This window comes from Dipodomys spectabilis, unplaced genomic scaffold, assembly GCF_019054845.1.
Source record: "Dipodomys spectabilis isolate Male_0828 unplaced genomic scaffold, ASM1905484v1 ptg000140l, whole genome shotgun sequence".
Taxonomy (NCBI): Eukaryota; Metazoa; Chordata; class Mammalia; order Rodentia; family Heteromyidae; genus Dipodomys; species Dipodomys spectabilis.
The window spans coordinates 29,085,317-29,105,007 of record NW_024870817.1 but is presented as its reverse complement, the minus strand read 5'-3'; the positions used below and the strand labels follow the sequence as shown (position 1 = coordinate 29,105,007).

Here is a 19,691-nt window from a genome sequence, read left to right as displayed (position 1 = left end):
CCCTAGCTGGGCAAATCCTTTCTTCATTCATCAGTGTACAGGAAGCAGAGGCTCTGTCCCCCATTTGGGGTCTGGATATGGTTGTGTCATCTGATCCTTTCATCCAATCTTCAAACCAAAGACCAGATCAATTCAGCTGCCCTGACTTCAAAGCAGACACGGAGTAGAGTCATCTGTGACTCATTCCTGAGTGGGTCCTCTTCTTATGTGACCCCGGGGAGACCCAGGCAGATAGGCATCAGAAGATCTGGGTTTGTTGTTGTTGTTTTTAAATCCCAAACCTTTATAGTAGTGAAATGATTATGGCTTTCATGGCGTTGATTACTTGAAGCTGTCAATAATCGAAGGCCTTTCCAGCACAGTGACCAATTTTCTCGTCCTTGTGTTCTGTCTTCCTACTTCCACCCTCAAGTAACGGGCCTTCTTTAGCATCTCTGATCTGGGCACTTGTCACAGTCAGAATGTTCCAGTGACATAGCTCCTGTCAGCAGCCTTCTAGACTTCTCTTTGCTTTCCAATCCACAGTCTTCTCAGAGAACACCCATCAATCTCCTAGCTGGAGAAACAGGAAGAAATGGGAAGGTTCAGATGTGACTCATTCATGAATCACCCACTAGGCTGTGGTTCCTGGCTGAAGGGCAGTGGCAGATCTCAGACATTTTAAGATGCTTCCCACACATCTACAAGGCTTAAGCATTTTGTTTTGTGATTATAAAAAATAATGTCCATTCATTGTAAATAATCCGAGACATGTTATATCGCTTTTGTGTTTTTGTAGCCTGCAATTTGACTTAAACATTTGCCTGCATCATACCAAATTTATAACCTTAGTTTTCAATAGCAATGCTATTTCTCATAAAATGGCTGTATCCTAATTCTTAACAAAATCAGCTCCCGGATTATGAGACAGAAGGTTACTGTGTGTTGCTCTTGTAAATGCTACAGTGAACATCTTTAACTAGAAATTTCTATTTGCATTTCTGTTTGTTTTCATAGGCTCTCTTCCAGGAAGTACAATCAACGCCGCATCAAAGAGTATGAACAACTATGCTGGATAAGAAGGGTACTCATTACCTTGCTCACGTAACTGTAACCCCTCTGTACAGTATTTTCACAATAAAATACTTAATTAAGAAAAAAAGAGTATGAACAAGTTGTATTGTTTTAAATACATTGCCCCACCTTTTCACCATTAAGTATCCATGTGTTTTACAGCTGATTTTGTAAGTTTTTAAAGAAGTGGAAATACATATTCACATTCATTTTGATTTCTTCTTATTCCAAAAGGCACAGTTCTAGTTATTGGGGTTCATTGGTAAATAGACAATATGCTATGGCCTCTGGAACTTTCTTCTGGAGACACCAGGCTTCTCAGCCTCACATAGGAATAGCAAGCTGGACTCTCTACACAGAGCATCAGATAGCGTGAATATTGTCTTGCTATGTGTCACAGTGTGTGATGCTGTGCTCCTGGCCTCTGGAGCATTAGATAAGAAAGAACTTCAGAGGGTGGCAAGAAGTGACAAGGCTCCACACGTGATGACCAAGTGAGAATGGCAGCTGCCATAAAGGCCTCTACAGGGTGTCTGTGTGCTAATCTCCAGAATCTTTGAATATATCAGTTTGCACAGCAAAAGGAACTGAGCCGAGGTGATGGAAGACCTTGACATGATAAGGTGGGTCTAATGCAATCACAAGGATCCTTGGAAGAGAGAGGCAAAGTTCAAGGCAGAGAAAATCATGATGGAAGTAGAGGCTATGGTGATACCCTCGGAAGATGGGAAAAGGAACTGTGGGCCAAAGAGATCAGATAGCTTCTCGAAGCCAGAAAACTCGGGGAAATCGATTCTCCAAGGGAGTCTTAAGAATAGGCCTCCTGTAATTGGTTATGGCACCACTAGGAATCCAATACAGCAAATGGGCAAGTCATAGTTGAGTGAAGCTCAAGTCAGTTGATTACTCACAACACAGCAAACACAAATGTGGCAGTAGAGCAAATTCCCTGCTTAATGGCAACTGTGTACTCCATAGACTGGGCTACAGCTAAGAAACCAGGGCCAAGACCTCAGCCCCTTGTATAGTATGTGATAAGCAATACAGTGGCCCCTTACAGGTGGTGAGTGCTCTCCGCAGTAGTTTTGTGGCCAAAACAACTTAATCACCCACACAACTGCCTACAGGAATGGCAGGGTCAGAAAATTGTTAGCTTTGCAGCTTGGCACATTCAGTAAAGACATTTGGGAGATGCTCAGAACCAGTCCAGACTGCCTTTCCCCACCTCATCCCAGCGAGAAATTACCTAATTCACCTCTAAGAGGCTCATGTTCAGTTCCCAATCAATGCTTTCAAAATTCTTGAGATTGGACAGAAGTCTTCCCACTTGGGACAGCTGGCCATACAGTCTCCTGCAAGCCAAGCAAAGTAATAAATGCCACTATGACATAGCCAACAAGGCTGAGCCTCAATGGGATCTCTGAGCAAGGCAGCTACTTAGTAGATGCTAGGTGCCCATAGGAAGCCTGGAGACCAGATGATCCAGAGCCAGGAGCTTTTGGAGAGGGGCTGAGCTGAGCCTCTTCTCATACCAATCAGATGTATAGAAGGGACAGAACATTAACAAATAGCATCCCAGATATTTTCCAGGGTTTGCATTTCCTTCTAAGAGAAAGCTACTAGGGCCTGAGAAGTGATCATGCCAACTCTTGGACTGTGGAAGCTGAGAGACTGAGCACCACAGGACTCTGTGTGTGTGTGTGTGTGTGTGTGTGTGTGTGTGTGTGTGTGTGTGTGTGTGTGTGCCTTTGGCATGGAAAAATGTGAAACAAAATCAGAGGCATTTATTCTTCTTCTGTAAGACATTGTGCTTCCTCTGTATATCATCTTTATAATAACAAAAAACTTAAAAGACAATATGCTTGAAGATGACCTTGTCTTTCTATATCTGCCAAGTGTAGGAGCAGCTGGGGGAATATCTGTTGCCTCTGGTTGGAAGTATAAGTTAGGGATCTCTTCCACTACAGCAATATCGTATTGCTGTATTCATACAATTGTTGTATGATACACCAATTGTGTATCAGTGATTTAAAAAAAATAATAAGCTGGGCTCCAGTGGCTCATACCTGTAATCCTAGCTACTTAGGAGGCTGAGATCTGAGGATCATGTTTCAAAGCCAGCCCAGGCAGGAAAGTACTTGAGCCTCTTACTTCCAATTAATCACAGAAAAAGCTGGAAGTGGAGTTATAGCTCAAGTGGTAGAATGCTAACCATGAGCAAAAGATGCCTAAGAACAGCAACCAGGTCCAGAGTTCAAGCCCCAGGAGTACCCCTACCCCCAAAAGGAAACAAAACATACTCTAGTTTCAACTCAAAGATGAAATATCTTTGGGCTTCATAGGATTATGCAAAACATACATGATAAAGTCCTATTAGACACCCTACTGGTTTAGCTAAATTTTAGACTTTAGTTTATAGTGCCCCAAGAAAGATTTGCAACCAGATGCTTCTACTAGTAGCACAAAGTTGTGGTCTACAAAAATTACAAGGTAGATGACCATCTGATGCAGGTAAATGAGTTATGCTGCAGGGATACCTGCCTGCATGTGTAGCCTGTGTGCGGGCATTCAGAATGGGCTGGGTATGAAGTAAAGGCACAACCAATGTTAGTGGAGTAGGGGTATGCCTGAATGAAAGAGGCCCTTTCCTTTGAAGGCTGGCCCAGACTTTGCTCTATTACATGACCTTAAAAAAGCTGAATTGAAGAATAATATGTATGTTATAACTTTTTGTTTAATTTTTTAAATTTTCTGTTCGAGAAAGATATAGAAAAACTACCATGTTACACCTTACACTATTAACAATTATAATCTCAGCCCTGATTAGATAAGAGAATTCCACACTTTTGATAATTCATGCATTGCTGTAGCATTTGACATGGTAAAGAAAGTTTGTATTACTTTTTTAAAGTTGTTTAAAAGATAGAGACTTTGGGGGTTTTTTGCTAGTCCTGGGGATTGAACTCAGGGCTGGGGTGCAGTCCCTGAGCCTCTTTGTGCTCAAGGCTAGCTCTCTACCACTTGAGCCACAGAAGTTCTTCTGGCCTTTTTGGAGTAGTTTTTGGAGATAAGAGTCTCACGGACTTTTCTGCCTGGGCTGGCTTCAAACTGCAATCCTCAGATCTTAGCCTCCTGAATAGGTAGGACTACAGGCGTGAGCCACTGGTGCCTGGCTCAGACTTTTTTTTATTTCACTAAAATATTATCTTTAATATGTGACTCTATGGAAAAGAATATTAACAGAATATAAACAGAAACAAGGTTGAGCAGTTTTTCATTTCTGGAAGTCATAATATCTAACTTCTTATATGAATCTTTATCCACTAGGCTTGTTTTAAATTATTATTCTTTTGTTGTTGGTGGTGGTGGTTGTAGGGCTTGAACTCTGGGCCTGAGCACTATCCCTCAGCTCTCCATCTCAAGGCAAATGCTCTACCACTTGAGCCATAGCACCACTTCTGATTTTCTAGGGGTTAATTGGAGATAAGAGTCTCACAGACTTTTCCTCCCTGGGCTGGCTTTGAACTGTGATCCTTAGATCTCAGCCTCCGGAGTAGCTAGGATTACAGGCGTGAGCCATGAGCACCCAGCAATTACTATTCTTTATTGCTACTAAAAGTGTAAACTAGGTGTCAGTGGTTCATGCCCACAATCCTAGCTACTCAGGAGACTGAGATCTGAGAATCAAGGCTCAAAGCCAGCCAGGAAGACAAATCCAGAGATTCTTATTTCCAATCAACCAAAGACCAGAAATAGAAGTGTGGCAGCCTTGAGCAAAAAAGCTAGAGTTCAAGCCCCCAGTACACACACACACACACACACACACACACACACACACACACACACATACACACACACACACACACACACACACAAGGAAGCAAGGAAGAAGAAAAGGAAGTATTTGTAGAATGTTATGAAACTACAAATGGCTCTATAGTTACTTAGGGATTTGTAAAAGTAAAAGGAATGATAGCATAAAGTATAATCAGGGGTTTTGGTGGAGTTTCAGATCAACTGTTACCAGAATTGGCATCTCAGACCATAGAAGGCCCTCATCCCAGTTTGGTTTGGTCCTTCTAGCTTATTCTTCACCATGGTACTATATTTCTTCTATGTCACTTAACAAAATATGCTCATGTGACTTTTTCCTGTAAATTCATCATAACTGTAATTGTGGGTAGATATCAATCTAGACACTCAAAGAAAATAAACCTTCTAATGAGGGTTCTAACCACCTTCGAGAATTGCTCTTTTTAACTGGATTTTAAGACCATCAAAATATTTGGTTAGAGATTGATTGTTCCTACAGATGATAAGAAGGCTTGATCTATTATTTGCATTACAGTAGAATTTGCTTTTCAAACATCCACCCTGTGCATTATGATGCTGCCTTAAATGGACATGCGCAGAATCACTATTTATCAAATGGCATTTTCCTGCCTGCTTCTTCCCATTTTTCCAGGCACATAAGCACAGAAAATTCTTTACTCTTTCCACAGGAAAGAAAGAATCAAGATGTGATAGTTTCTAACATGCATGGACTTGGACTATAAGACCTTGGCTACCATTTTTCCCATAAAATTCTCTCTTGTTCTCCTTCCTTCTCTTCCCTACACCACATCCATAACTGTATTGAGCCCAGTGCTAAATCAAGGTAAATGAGGCATAACCTATTAAAAAGGAAACAAATACTTCAAGCCAGAAGGAAATTGCATTCCTGGTTACAAGTATGGATGTCATAGCTTCAAGGCAAAGGTTTATTCTACCACTTTGCTCAGTGACTTTGTTTTAGGTAGAGTGCCTTCCATTTCAGAAATACCACAGAAAGTCAGAAAAGTAAGTTGTGTTTTAGTGCTATCTACTTATTTTTTGAGACTCTTTTTTTAGTGGATCTTTTAATTATGGACATGTATATAGCAGAGCTCTTAGAACTAGATCTATATCAGGACTTAAATGATCTGCATAAGCAGGCTCAGGGGTTGGTGTTTCATAGGTAAAACTGTTAACAAAATCAATCATATCTTCCAAACACCAGTGGAATCAGTCTTGTCCCTTCTTATGGAGTGTGGAGGAGGAGATGGGGTTAACAGCTGGAACTTACAGATTGAAGTACCAGCAATGGGGTCTGAAAATAGAGTTGGAAAACTGAAAGTGTCATGTAAGCATATAATGTTAATAATTATCATCATTATAATCAAGATTTAGATGACCAACCTACTGCTTGCTTATATAAAGATGTTTACTTTAGAAATATGGTGCTAATTACTCTGACTTGCAGGCTCTGAGGTAAATTTATATATGCTCTGTTTTTTTTCCATGAATATGAACAACAATATACCATCTTGTCGACCAGTTTATAATGGCCCAACTTGGAAACAACTCAAATGTCCCACCACAGAAGAGTGGAGGCACAAATTATAGCATATCCATATGATGGAAAGCTAGTCAGCAATAGACAAAAATACCTACAAATGCACACGTCAACATGAATGGACCTCAAACACATGCTGAGAAGAACGTAGACACAAAAGAGTATACATTTCATTATGGCATTTAGGTGAGATTCTTGAGAAAGCAAAATGACTCCATCAGAGCAGAGGCAGATCAGTGGTTGTCTGGAGCTGGAATGGAGAACTGTCTGCAAAGAGGCACCAGGACCCTGGTGTTCTAGGTCATGATTGCAGTGGTAACCATGAGGGTGTCTGGTATTTATTGAAATGCATCACTGGGCACAGTGGTTTACACCTGTAATCCTAGCTATAACGGAAGGCTGAGATGGGGAGGATTGCAGTTCAAAGCCTGCCTGGGGAAAGTTTGTGAGATTCTGTCTCGGCTAATAAACACCTGGGTTCAATAGAGTAGTCCTGTTATCCCAGCCACAAGATAAGCATAACTAGGAGGATTGCCATCCATGTTGGCCTGAGTAAAAAGCCAGACCCTATTTTAAAAGAATGAAAGTGCCTAGCTATTCAGGAGGCTGAGATCTGAGGATAGTGGTTCAAAGCCATCCCAGGGGGAAGTGCATCTGTGACTCAAGCAATAGGAGTGCTAGCCTTGAGCACAAAGCTCAGGGGAGAGTGCCCAGGCCCTGGGTTCAAGCCCCAGTTCCTTCGTGCGTGCACACACACACACACACACACACACACACACACACACACACACACACAGCTTGCCATGCACCGTGCCCTTGCACGCAGCAAGCAGCACGCTCGGCTGGCCGCTGTCTGTCAGGCTGGTTTCGCTGAGCCTTTGAACACCCACGCTTGTGGTCCAGCTCGGCCTGTGACTGACTGACCTGTCTGTGTACCGTCCACTTCGGAAACAGAAACTTCCCCGGTGGCATGAGAAAGAAAACACCAAACTAATCCTGAAAGGGTAACTTTAAACCAAAGCCCCACTGAGAAAGAGGGTGGGAGAGAGGCTGCCAGCTGAGGCCGGCCAGAAATAAAAGTCCCATTGTCCTGCAGGGTGATGGCAGCCTCCAGCTCCCACCCGCCTGCGGCCCGGGTTGCGCAGGCGCACACAGGCTTGCTTCTCCTGCCCTTGAGAGTGCATTCCAAAGCAGACAAGCTCCATCAAAACTGCAGCCCGCCGCCGCACGGCTCACACTGGAGGCAAGGCCGTGGCAGGGACAGGGAGGGCGTGACATGGAAAATCAGCTAGCACCAATGGGGTCCACAGCAAGTCTTCCAGAGCAACCACAACAAAAAGTTGCGTTTGGGAGTGGTATGTCCATGGAAGAAGCCAAGGGTGGGCTTAGATGGCAAGGAAGAAGACAGGTACCGGTGGCTCACATCTGTAATCCTAGCTTCTCAGGAGGCTGAGATCTGAGGATCATGGTTCACAGCTAGCCCAGAAGAAAAGCCTGAGAGAGGGGCTGGGAAGGTGGCTCAGTGGTTGAGCACTTGCCTTGCATGCCTGAGGCCCCGGGGTTCGATTCCTCAGCACTACATAAGCAAAAAGAAAAAAGCCGAAAGTGGTGCTGTGGCTCAAGTGGTAGAGCGCTAGCCTTGAGCTGAAGAGCTGAGGGACAGCGCCCAGGCCCAGAGTTCAGGCCCCACGACTGGACCTCCCCCCCCCCAAAAAAAAGAAAGCCTGAGAGACTCTTATCCCCAATTAATTACCAAACAAACAAAAACAGAAGTGGAGCTGTGGCTCAAATGGTAGAGTGCTAGCCTTGTACACAAGAGCTCAGGGACAGCCCCCAGGCCCTGAGTTCGAGTCCCAGGACCAGCAAAAAAGGAAATGAAAAAAAAAAAAAAAAGATAAGGGAGACAAGGTAAGATCAGGATTGCAATGCCAGGATTTCACATCTCAGTCAGTCAGCTGGGCATGGTGGTACATGCCTGTCTTCTAAGCTACTGAGGAGGCACAGATACGAGAGTGCAATACAGGACAGAAGACACAAGAGCCTCCTTTAAAAATAATTGAGGCAGAGAAAGGGGCATGGCTCAAGTGGTGAGCACATTCCTAGCTTTGGGCTAAAACCATAGTATTATAAGAAAATAAAATAACAACAGGGTAGGCAGGACCAGGAAGTCAAGGGAGGCATTTCAGCTTAACTGGAACACAATCCACATTCGGGACAGAGCCCAGGTTCTAGAGATTTTAGTGCCTGCAGGTAAACTTCCACACTGGGGACACGGGCTACTTAATTACCTGTTTCCTTAATAAAAATGCCTTAAGAGGATGAAAAGCACAAAGGTAAAGGGTTTTTTAAATTTGTTTTTGTTTTTCTTTTTTATGCGAGTACTAGGCTTAAACTCAGAGCCTAGATGCTGCCCCTTAGCTTTTCTGTTCAAGGCTGGCCCTCTACTACTTGAGCCATAATTCCTCTTCTGGCTTTTGGGTAGCTAATTAGATATAAGAGTCTCCCAGACTTTGCTGCTCAGGCTGTGGCTTCTAACTATGATCCTCAGATCTCAGCCTCTTGAATAGCTAGGATTAAAGTCTGCTGGCCATAGCCAGCAGAGGCTGAGATGAATCGGGAACCATGAACTTGCTTGCACTCTAACACCAGTTTGATCAGGTCCTGCCTTTGCCATCCCTTCTAGATCTGTTGTCCTGAGTGGCTCTGAGCATAGGTCCAAACAAGGAGGTCTGCTTGCTCTCCTTTGAGCCAATGACAGCCAGCTATATAGCATACATTTAGGTATGCAACAATGCTGTGTATTCCTAGAGCATCAGACAACAACAGACAACCGTTGACAATTATCTAGTTCAACCCTCTCATTTGCTCAATTAAAGCCAAGGCTCAGAGAGACTAAATAAGCCATCTGAGGTCACACAGCTAATATGTACCAGAACCTAGCTCTTCTGACTTGGAACCCAAGTGATTTTTTTCCCCTAAGCCGCTCTGTCTTAAGAACGAGGAAGCATAAATAAGGAATCTGAGGTGTTTACTAGGTCCTTATATATACTCTTCGTAACCCTTCATTACGGAGGAGGAAGAGCTCAGCTGTTTTAATTGCCACCTGCAAAAGCACTCGGTGATCCCTTACGGTTACATTTTTGAGGCCCTATGGAAGACCGCCTGAGATCTGAGGCAAATTGAGAAGGCAGGATGGCCTAATAAAAGCTTTTTATTTGTAGATGCTTATTAAGTGCTCTGTGCTCAGGCTGTTGAGCTTTAGAGTGACTTTGGGATTGCCGCTTTAATGCTTCAGTGAGCAGAAAATTGGAGAGCAAGAGCGTCAATCATGCGATTCTGCCAAGCAGCACCCCCTCCCGCGTAAGCAAATGTCATATGTTACATATTACAAAGCTACCTCAGCTCAACTCGTGGTGCTGTAGGTTTGGGGGAACCTGAACTATGCTGATCTGGTATTACCTGAGCCTCTGACCCTCTATGTTTGTTTGTCATTTGTTTTATTAGATGGTGTGTGTATGTGTGTGTGTGTGTGTGTGTGTGTGTGTGTGTGTGTGTGTGGTAGTACTGTGGTTTGAATTCAGGGCCTTGTGCTTGCTAGGTAGATGCTCTTACTACTTGAGCCACATCTCCAGCCATTTAAATTGTTACAATTATTTTTGAAATAGGTTTATTGCTTTTACTCTCAGACTGGCTGATACACTCTTATTTATCTTTCCTGTTTCGCTGGGATGCTGAGTGCATACCACCATGCCCAGCTTTTTATTAGTTGGGATGGTGTCTCGTGAGAACTTTTTGCCTAGGCTGGCTTTCAATCATACTCCTCCCTGTGTCCACCTCCTGAGTAGCTAGGATTGCAGGCATGAGCCACCACACTCAGCTCTACATAGTTCTTTAAACCGTAATTTCAATGTGACAGGCACCTAATCAGATGCTGCTCCTAAATTCCATACTGTGCACTGCTGGGAGGATGGCAACAGTTCACTATTGCTCTCTAGGCCCTCAGAACAGTAACCAGACAGGATTAAGATTCAGCCAGGAAATTAGTGAAATGCAAATTGCATGGTGGTGGCCGCAGGGCAAGAGGAAAATTGCAGGCCATCGCCTAAAGAGAGAGAAATAGTAGGGTGGTATTTTAGAACCTGGCAACAGAGAGCCACCAAGCATACTTGGCATTGCCTTAAAAACACAACAGTGGCAACCTTGTCTCCCCCCCCCCCCCCCCCCCCCCCCCCCAGCACACAGAGAAGTGCCCCAATCTTAGACTCAATGTTACTAACATGCCCTATAACTCTCACCTAGGTCATTACAGAGAGCGCCCTCTTGTGTCCACTTCCAGTCACCCCACCCAGCCAGAGGGAACTGCTATGCAGCCCACTCTGTTCTTAATGGCCAAGTGGCAACCCAGGGGGAGTTTGTCCAGATTCTTCCATCCACTCAGTTGCTGAAAGCTGAGTCTAGCAGCCTGCAGGCTTACCCAGCAGCCCCTCTGGTGTACAAGACCCTCAGCAGGCTCAACTTGGAAGAAGAGAAGTTGGCAGCTCCTGGAGGAGGGAGAGGAGACGAAGAGACAGACTACCCATGGCAGAGAAGTTGGGGTGGGAGGGGGAATATGGGGAGGGGGAGGAGATAAGACACAAAGTCTCCTAGAGTATCAAGGTTCTTGGTCAAGTTTTAAGTGTTGGGCTGTTCCCAAAGGGTTTCTTCTGTTTCTTTTTTGGTGTTTTGTGGGTTTTCTCTCATTGTAGGCTCTCTGAGTTTTTCCTTATAGTGGTCAACCATCCTGGGGGAGGAGTATAGATTGTTTTGCTCCATGGGTTTCCTTCCTGTTAGATGACAAAGTCAGGCCTTGAAGGCCTGGCAGCTTCAACACTGAGTTCGGTGGTCAGGAGCCACGACTGGTTTTGCTTAGTTTGCCACCTGGCTGCGGTGACTGTCTTACCCTGAGTTCGACACTGTTTCAGAGAATACTTAAGCAGGTTTTAAATAGATTTCCTATTCTAGCTCTGACTTTGGATTGGGCTTTCCTCCAGCATATAATGTTGTGTGGATGTGTGTGGATGTGGGTGGGAGCCCCATTTCAATCTGGGCATCAAAAATAACACCCAGTGTTCGCTTTGGCAGCACATAGACTGAAATTGGAAGGGTACAGAGAAGGCTATCGTGGCCTGTGTGCAAAGGATGACAGGAAAATTCATGAAGCATTGCTCATTTTTAAAAATAAAATGAATCGCAGCCAGAATCCTTTTGTTTCCTGTGGGGCAGTGAGGAGATGCTTGCAGCGTTAGCAGAGATGTTTCCCAATCCTAACTGCATCCTTGGCTCACCCCCATTCACTTCTCACCCCACTGTGGTCCCCTGATCCCAACACGTTCCTCTTGCTGAGGCCACACAACATGTCTTAGATGTCAAATCCAATGCAGACCTTTCAGTCCTAATCTATGGGGGGGGGGGGGGGGGGGAATGGGGAGGTTTCAACTTGGGCCTCTAGCTTGTTAGACAAGTTTGTTTTTTTATACCACGTGGGCCATACCTCCAACTCTTTTTTTAGTTTAGTTTTAGATAGGTTCTTGTGCTTTTGCCCAGCCAGCTCCCAACAACAATCATCCTATATCTATCTCCAAAGTAGTTGGGATCACAGGTGTGCACCAGTATGCCCATCTTCTTTGTTGAGTTTGGATCTCAATAACTGTTTGCCCCAGCTGGCCTAGAACTGTGATCCTCCTATCTCTGGATTCCAAGTAGCTGGGATTATAGACATGTTACACCATGCCTGGCCCTTAGTCCTAATCTTAAATCAGTATCTCGATGGAGCTGGTGCTGTTGACCCCGCTGGCCATCAAGACATTCTTTTCTCTCCTGATTGCCAGGAGACCATTCCCCCAGGTCTTCCTTTTGCATCCCAAGTTCCTCTGATTGAGTCTTTTGCAGTGTTTATCTCATGGACATTAGACTCCTAGGTTCTGTCTCACCTACCATTGACTCTTTCTTTCCCTAGGCAGTCACATGAGTCCACATGGTGTCTGCCTCAGATCTGAGTCTCCAGATCTATTTGTGTCCTGAGAGCTCCAGGCTGACCAGTAGCCTCTCTGTGACCTCTTTATGTACACTTATAGGAATTTCTCACAACCCTAGCTGCATAGAATCATAGAAGCTTTTGGAAAACATCTGTGTGTGGCCATTCTACCTGAGCTCTTGATGGTTTGAAAGTTATGTACATTCAGCAGAAACTGTATTTGGTATTTTGATCATTTCCCCCAGGTTAACATTACACAGTATTGTTACTCTCTTGGGATGCTGGGCTTTGGCAGCCAGCTGCAGCTCTCAGTCAGCTCACAAGGGAAAACAACTGATGTGCTGTAGTGCATGGTGTTGCTGAGCCTGGATACTGAGTAGGCTAGGTATAGTCAGGGGCATCCATATTTTTAATAGCCCAAGTTATTCTCATGAATTGTCAGAGAATAGGACAATTAGGCATAGAGACACATATGCAGAGAGGTGAACTGCTCTAGATGGGAACCCCTGTCCATTTTACATGCCTATGCTGGGCCCCCATTCAGGACCATAAATTATGATGCTGGCCCTTACATGTTCAAGGCAACTTTTCTTCATGCTGGTACTAGGGCTTGAACTCAGGGCCTCACATTCTTGCTCAGCATTTTCTTTTTGCTCAAAGCCGGTGCTTTATCATTGGAGATATACCTCCACTTCTGGCATTTTGCTGGTTAATTGCTAAGATAAGAAGCTCTCAGATTTGTCTGACCAGGCTGGCTGTGGACCATGATCCTCAAATCTCAGCCTCCCAAGTAGTTAGGATCACAGGTATCAGTTGCCAGTGCCTGGCTTCAAAGCTTCAGAGGCATTAGCAATGGATCTGTGGCTCACTGGGAATCAGGATGAGGAAAACTACTGAGGATGTAAGGAAAGCCTGATTCAGAAGACTGGATTCCTACCACAATTACCACCACACACACTTTTCAAACACAGACATATCTTTAAGAAGAGAATAGGGCTAGGGAATTTCCAAGACCATGGACTGCTTCCCATATTCCATCAAACACTTCTATCTTCTCCAAATATTCTAAAGTTCTCTAATTACAGAATGACCTGTGAGACATGGACAGAGGGGTTAAATCATCGATCAGGATAGTCTCATAAACTACTGGGGGGTCAGAACAATTCCTGCTTTAGAGGAAGTATGAAAAGCCAACAGAGACCACAAAGATGCTGAAACATTGTCATTTGTGTTTCTAATTTGGATCTAACATATTCACAGCATGAACCAAAATAATCATAAGCTATACAGCCAGAAGCATCCTTAAAGATCATCCTATCCAATCACTATTTTACATGAGATGGAAAAGGCTAAGGGACCTAAACAAGATCATACCACCAGCCAGTGGCCTGACTGAGCAGATTTTCAATTTCCCAATTCCTGGTCTAGTGCTCATTTCACAACTCCAAGCTATCCTAAGGGATGACACTGAACCTATGTGACTGGCCACATATCTATTTTCAAACAATAGACCTAGGGAACTATCTGGGGGCACAGGATCATCTAGCAACTTACCTTCCCCAAGGAAACCAAAGCCACTCTGACTCCTCTGTATTCATGACCCTAAATGTAGGTGGTTCTTTGCCCAAGGCTGAGACTTTGGGTGGCCTCCCTACATCTCCCTGCTATGTCCTCAGGGTGTTTCCCAGTAGGATGAAATCTAGGGGGTGACAGCTATAAGGTCTCAGCCTAAAGAGGCTAAATAAATACCTGCTCTCTCGCATCAGGCTAACTTGGACTTACCTCTGGGCTAACCTTGGACCAAATACAGATCTTCATTAAGCCCCAACCTAGGAAACGATCATCACCAAAGTGTCACTAGGTAAATTGTGAGGATTGGGACAATTTCCCTAAAGCCATCCACCATGTCTGGAGTGCAGTAATGGTAATGCCCCCTCGCACCAGAACTGGATAGCCCTCCAAAGAGGACTTCTGTCTTTTATATTTTTCTGGAAGGATTTTCTCTCCATCACATTTTTTGCTCTCTGCTGCTGCCCAGAGATCCTATGCTGAGTTTTCTCACAATTGTGGGTTCTGAAAGATCAGGAGGGAGACTGGAAGGGATTTACTGTCTGGTGACTGACACCAGATCCATTCCAGTAGACCGGGGCACATGTTGGCTGGGTCTACCAAATGTGGTACCCTGGTGCTACCTTCCTCCCGTGATAGGGAACTGGCATTACTATTCCTGAAGAGTTGCTGGGCACTGTGCTAAGATAGCTGGATGGTGTCTAATAAGGATGAGCACCACTGCGCTGCTCATTAATAGCTAGAAAGAGAAAACGAGACAGAGCTGGCCCAGTCCATAAGCGGTGCCCATAAATGGGAGCAGACCTCTACTGATGCGGCCTTCCGGAGATGCAGGAGATCCAGATAGTGGCAACCACAGTCTCCCCTGATCTTACCCACACACCGAAGACCCAACCTCCAAAAATGGCCCCTCCTGGCCAATTTCTGGGACCCTTCTCCATCTTGTCCATCACATAGCTCTGCTGTGACTGAGAGCTTGTGGTACAGAGAAATCGCACACTGAAGAGTGGTACCGGGGCATGGACTACAGTGGCATGTTGTGACTCGCCTCCCTGCAATGCGCGGCTCTGCCACCGGAGGCGCACTGCGTAGTCTGCAAAGCCGGGGTCGCCAGCTCTTAGTCTGGGAGGAAAAGAGCGATCACCGGCGCGTGGAGGCAGCTGCGCCCCCAGCCTCCCACCGCCAGGCCAGGCCTCCTCTCCAGTCCTCTCTCAATCTGGCAGTTTAGATCCCCTAAGCTCCTGCGTCTCCTCGAAGGTACAGAGAGTCATGAGGCGATCCCAAGAAGACTGACACCTCCTTGACGTTTCCTTTGATGCTGCCACGCAGAGGAAATAGCTCAGGGCTGGACCAAGCCACTCACCAAGTGCCCTGGCTCTCAGGCAGAGCATGCAGTCCAAGCTTGGACTTCTATAGCACCGCGGGATATTCTCTGTGCCTTGCGGGTGGCTCAGCAGGTGAAGTCATGATGACACGGATCCTAGGTTCCTGTCTGACTCCTCGGCACACTGGAGCTTCAGATAAACCTCAGTTTCTCCGATTTTGCACTCCCTGTAGATAGTATAAAGACCTCAAATCCATTATGGACCTTTATTGCCATGTTACCTGGTACGGATTAGGTCATCTCTGGGTGCTTCGATTGCTCCTGGAAATGGTGATCAAAATATTCCTACCCACAGGCAAACCAGAGGGGAATAGTTGAATGTAAAACACCTCAGTTCCAGAGCATGTAATAAACAGGGTGGACATGCTTGATGCTATTAATAAAGTGTTTCCAAATTTTCCCTGCAGTTGTTGCAGGGAACTAAGCGAGACAGGTAAGATTGCCGTTATTATTCAAGAGGAGGACAACTAATGTTTATTGATGTTGCTGTTGATCTAGAGGAATCAGAGCCTTGGAGCTATTCGCGAGGGAAGAGCTAAACATACTAGGTACTAGTGCTTCCTACTCAAAATGACTCCTCAGTTGGTGCCCAGTGGTAATTTTCTTGGGGTTTTGAAAGGGTCTTGAGGTTGGAGACGATCACAGCTCTTTTGTTTGCAGGAGGGCAGTGAGTAAATTGCATCCTGGGCTTAGAAAAGCACAAAATAAACACATTCCCAGTAGGACTCTTTGGATGAACTGTTTTATTTCACTTTTGGTCGTTGATGGTCCATTGCAGACTAATGTGATGCTCATGTGTCTTAATATTAATGGTTCAGAGCTAAAGGCCACCTTTTGCCTCATACTGTAGGAGACTGGGCAAAGTTAGGAGGGACCCGGGCCCAAGTAAAGGCCAGAAAAGATGCCTATTGTCACTTTCTCTCCTGTCTCCCAATACCTCACATTGGAGTCCCTGGGGAAACATCTACCAGAATGTGTTTGAATTTAAACATCACTGTTTCTGCAATCATAATTTTCTGCTTGAACAAAAATCATGTCCTCTTGCACAGAGTGTGCTTCTTTGCTGTGGTCAGGGTGGTGGTGTTTAACCCTTCATGCATGCATAAAGTGTGGCTAGACCAGCCACTCCCATTTCAAACCACCCTTACCTAGGGCACCTGCCTTGAAATATTAAAGACCTTCCGAGGGTATGGGTTGGGGAGGGGGGGTCAAGGAGGCAGTGACAGCGATTTCATAAAAACTCTCCACTTAAAGATGAATGCCTAAGACTGGGAACTGTATCCTCCTCCTTTCTCTATTGCACTGTGTCCTGGCAAAGCCCTCAGGTACAACTGGTGCTTCTGGACAAACCATAGTCCCCGGCCTCCGACTGGTGGAATATTTGTCCCTTGGGTGCTTTCCCAGGTTTTGGGGAAGGGGCTTCAGTGCATTATCTCCTACCAGAACCCAAAGGCAAGAAGGGCCAGCCGGGGGTCGGCTTCTGGTTCTGTGTACGTTCTGATTCACTCACGAAACTAAACAGAAAGGGACACAGTCGAGTGACTACCCACAATCGAGTTGCTACCTTTTATAGGACAATCCCTTAGGCCTTCCCTGGGCCTGGCTCGAAATGTGAACCCAGAAACCAGTGTAAGTTGGCGGGACAGCTTTCAGAAAAGAAGCCCAGGACACAAAAGCTGGAGCGAAGAGGCCAAGCCTGCGTGTCTACAGTTTGCGCGCCCTAGGAGCCCGCCGAGTTAACTGAGCCGCGCACGGGCGGTTGTTTATAAACTCATCGCGGGCATCGGGGTACCCGCCACCCGTTCGCCCTGCGTGTTGGGGGCTTTCCTTCTGGAAGGGAAAAACAAACAAAAGCCTTAGGCAGCGCCCAATCCCCCGACGGCATTTCCATGCGCGTCGATTTTCAATATGAATGAATTCTGTAAACTCCAAAACGACTTTGTTTGGGTGTGAGAAAGGTTAACAAATGCACCCGGAGCCCTCCTCCGAGCTGCTCTTTGATTCGGTCTCAGATTGACCGGCTTTCACTGAGCTGCACGACCACTCGGGCACCTCCCGCCCTTCCGTGGCCCAGCGGAGCCTCAGGCTCCATCTCGCCGCCGCTCCGGGGAAGGCAATCTTAGGATTTATCGACGCTCCCCCCCTACCCCACCCCCAAGTTCCTCGGATTTCATCTCTTTCTTTTCCTCCTGCATGTTCAGTTTGTTTTCTCAAGACCTAAGCAATTTTTAATGTACTCTATACTTCCCGCTTAATCCTCGTCGTTTATTGTATAATTATAGTTTCAAAGTGATTATGTAATTAAAATCATGTTTCCTTGCAGGAAGACTTCAAAAGGGCGGCAGACCCCCGCTCTGGCATTATTTTCTGGTGATGTAATAATTTCCCTGTGATATTTAAAATAAACACATTAGTTCGAGAATTCTAAACATGTCTCAAAGTATATAGTAGGCTTGATTGGCACGAGGCTGGGTTGTAAAGAAATGGTAAAACCTATCACTAGTTTAATATATTTCTATGCTCCCATGCAGGGTAAATTATAGGATAATGGGGTGCAGGCGATGGTAAGCTCTGTTTATATAATCCATTTCTTCACACGAGTTCCCATTGCTTTGCCTTCCCTTTGCTGTATGTGGTGGTTCTCTGATCTCCTGACCCCAGCCATGTGTTTTCACTTTTTCTTCTGATCTCAATTCCATGACCAGCGGGGAATAAAATACAAATTGAATAGTAACCATTCACAGGCCGCTCTTTTCAAACTGTTGTTAAAACCTCTTTGTCTTGTCTAAGCGGTCGATAGATAAATGTGTGGTGTTTCGCCTGATTTTTCTTTTTCTTCTCTTCCTCTCCCCACCCCCTGGGCCAAGGGCTGGGGGTGAGTGTGTGTGGTGGGGGGGGATTACCTTCCTCCAATTATGCTCTTTTAAAATTAAAACTCACACCTTCTTTCGAACCATCGCCCGCGTGTCCCGCTCTTCGCAGGTCGCCCCTTTAGTGGAAGGCGGTTGGAGACTGGAGGATTCACCACGTGGTGAAAAGCAGCGGCGGGAACCCTACGCACCTCCCCCTCCCCCTCCCCTCCCCCCTCCCCCTCCCTTCCCCCCCCCCCCCCCCCCCCGTGCGCGGTGCCACCATTGTCCCTCCGCAGCCTGAAGGTTTAAACTGAGAACGTGCACGGCCTCGGATCTCCAAGAGCAGCGCCCAGAATCGGCTGTGATGGCTGGAGCCGCCCCTCTTCGGAATTCTAGGGGCCAAGGAGGCAAGGAAGCCCGGGAGAAGAAAGTTAGCCTGATCCGAAAAATAAAGCTTCTTTTCCTTTCTATCCCTTCTTTTTCCTTTCTTGTTGGATTTGCGGTGAGGGCAAGATGGACCAGAAGGTGGGTTGTTTTACAACTTCAATCCCAAAGCGAGAGTCACAATGACGCCCTGATTTCGGGACCTAGCCGTTTCCAGCTGTCTCTCTTTTCTACCTCCCCGGCTTTCCCCTCCCTCCCACCCCCCATCCCCTCGGGACCCTAAAGGCACAAGAAACTAATTTTAGCAATTGTGCGTCCCTCCGCCTGCCCTCCTTTTCATCAGACCTTCTTCAAGGTCTTTAGGAGTGGCAACGTCTCTGGTGCCCGCGGGACGTCCTGCTGCAGCCTCGGTGACATCGCACAGAGTCCCTCTGATAGGGCAATTTATAAGCGAGTGATCCCGGGATGGGAAGAGCGCCACCGCGAGGCGGCTCGCAGTGCCCGGGCTCGTGCGCGCGCTGCGCCCGGGGCGCACGGCTGTGCCGGGAGCGCACGGCTGTGCCGTCTGGCTGGCCCGCGGAGCGCCAGGGGCCGGCAGGGAGATCGTAACCAGCGGAGCCCGCGCCGCCAGGCTGCTCGCCGCGCCCGGGGTAAGGTTTCCCCGGCGACGCAAAGCCACCCGCACTGGGCGAGGCCGCTTGACAGCGCTCCTCCGCGCCGGCAGCCCGCGTACCTGTAAGCTGAGCCCCGCTCACATGGTCCACATTAAACCTCCGCGCCCGGTGCCTTTGCTCTTTTTTTTTTTTTATCCCCCCGCCCCCGTCGAAAGGGTTCTTATAAACTTCCCTTCGTTTATTTAGCCTGGTTTTCATTGCTCCAGTTTTGCATGGGTTGCCTTTGTTTAGTTTATTAACCCACGGGGTTACTTTAACTAAACATTGGGGCTGAATACTTTGGGGTTGGATTTCAACGTTTTCTAACGAAATTACTGAGTTTTTTGAAGCCGCACAGAGAACGCTGTGTTGAGTTTATTAGTCAATTTAACAGACTATAAGGGAGGGA

General features: G+C 46.2%; 1 non-coding gene across 1 annotated transcript; it reads left to right on the top strand.

Annotated features, from left to right (window-relative positions):
* Positions 1–11,532: 11,532 nt before the first annotated feature.
* On the top strand, positions 11,533–11,640 carry LOC122117388. Its single transcript, XR_006149139.1, has one exon. It is a non-coding gene; the product is annotated as a U6 spliceosomal RNA (small nuclear RNA).
* The last annotated feature ends 8,051 nt before the right edge of the window (positions 11,641–19,691 follow it).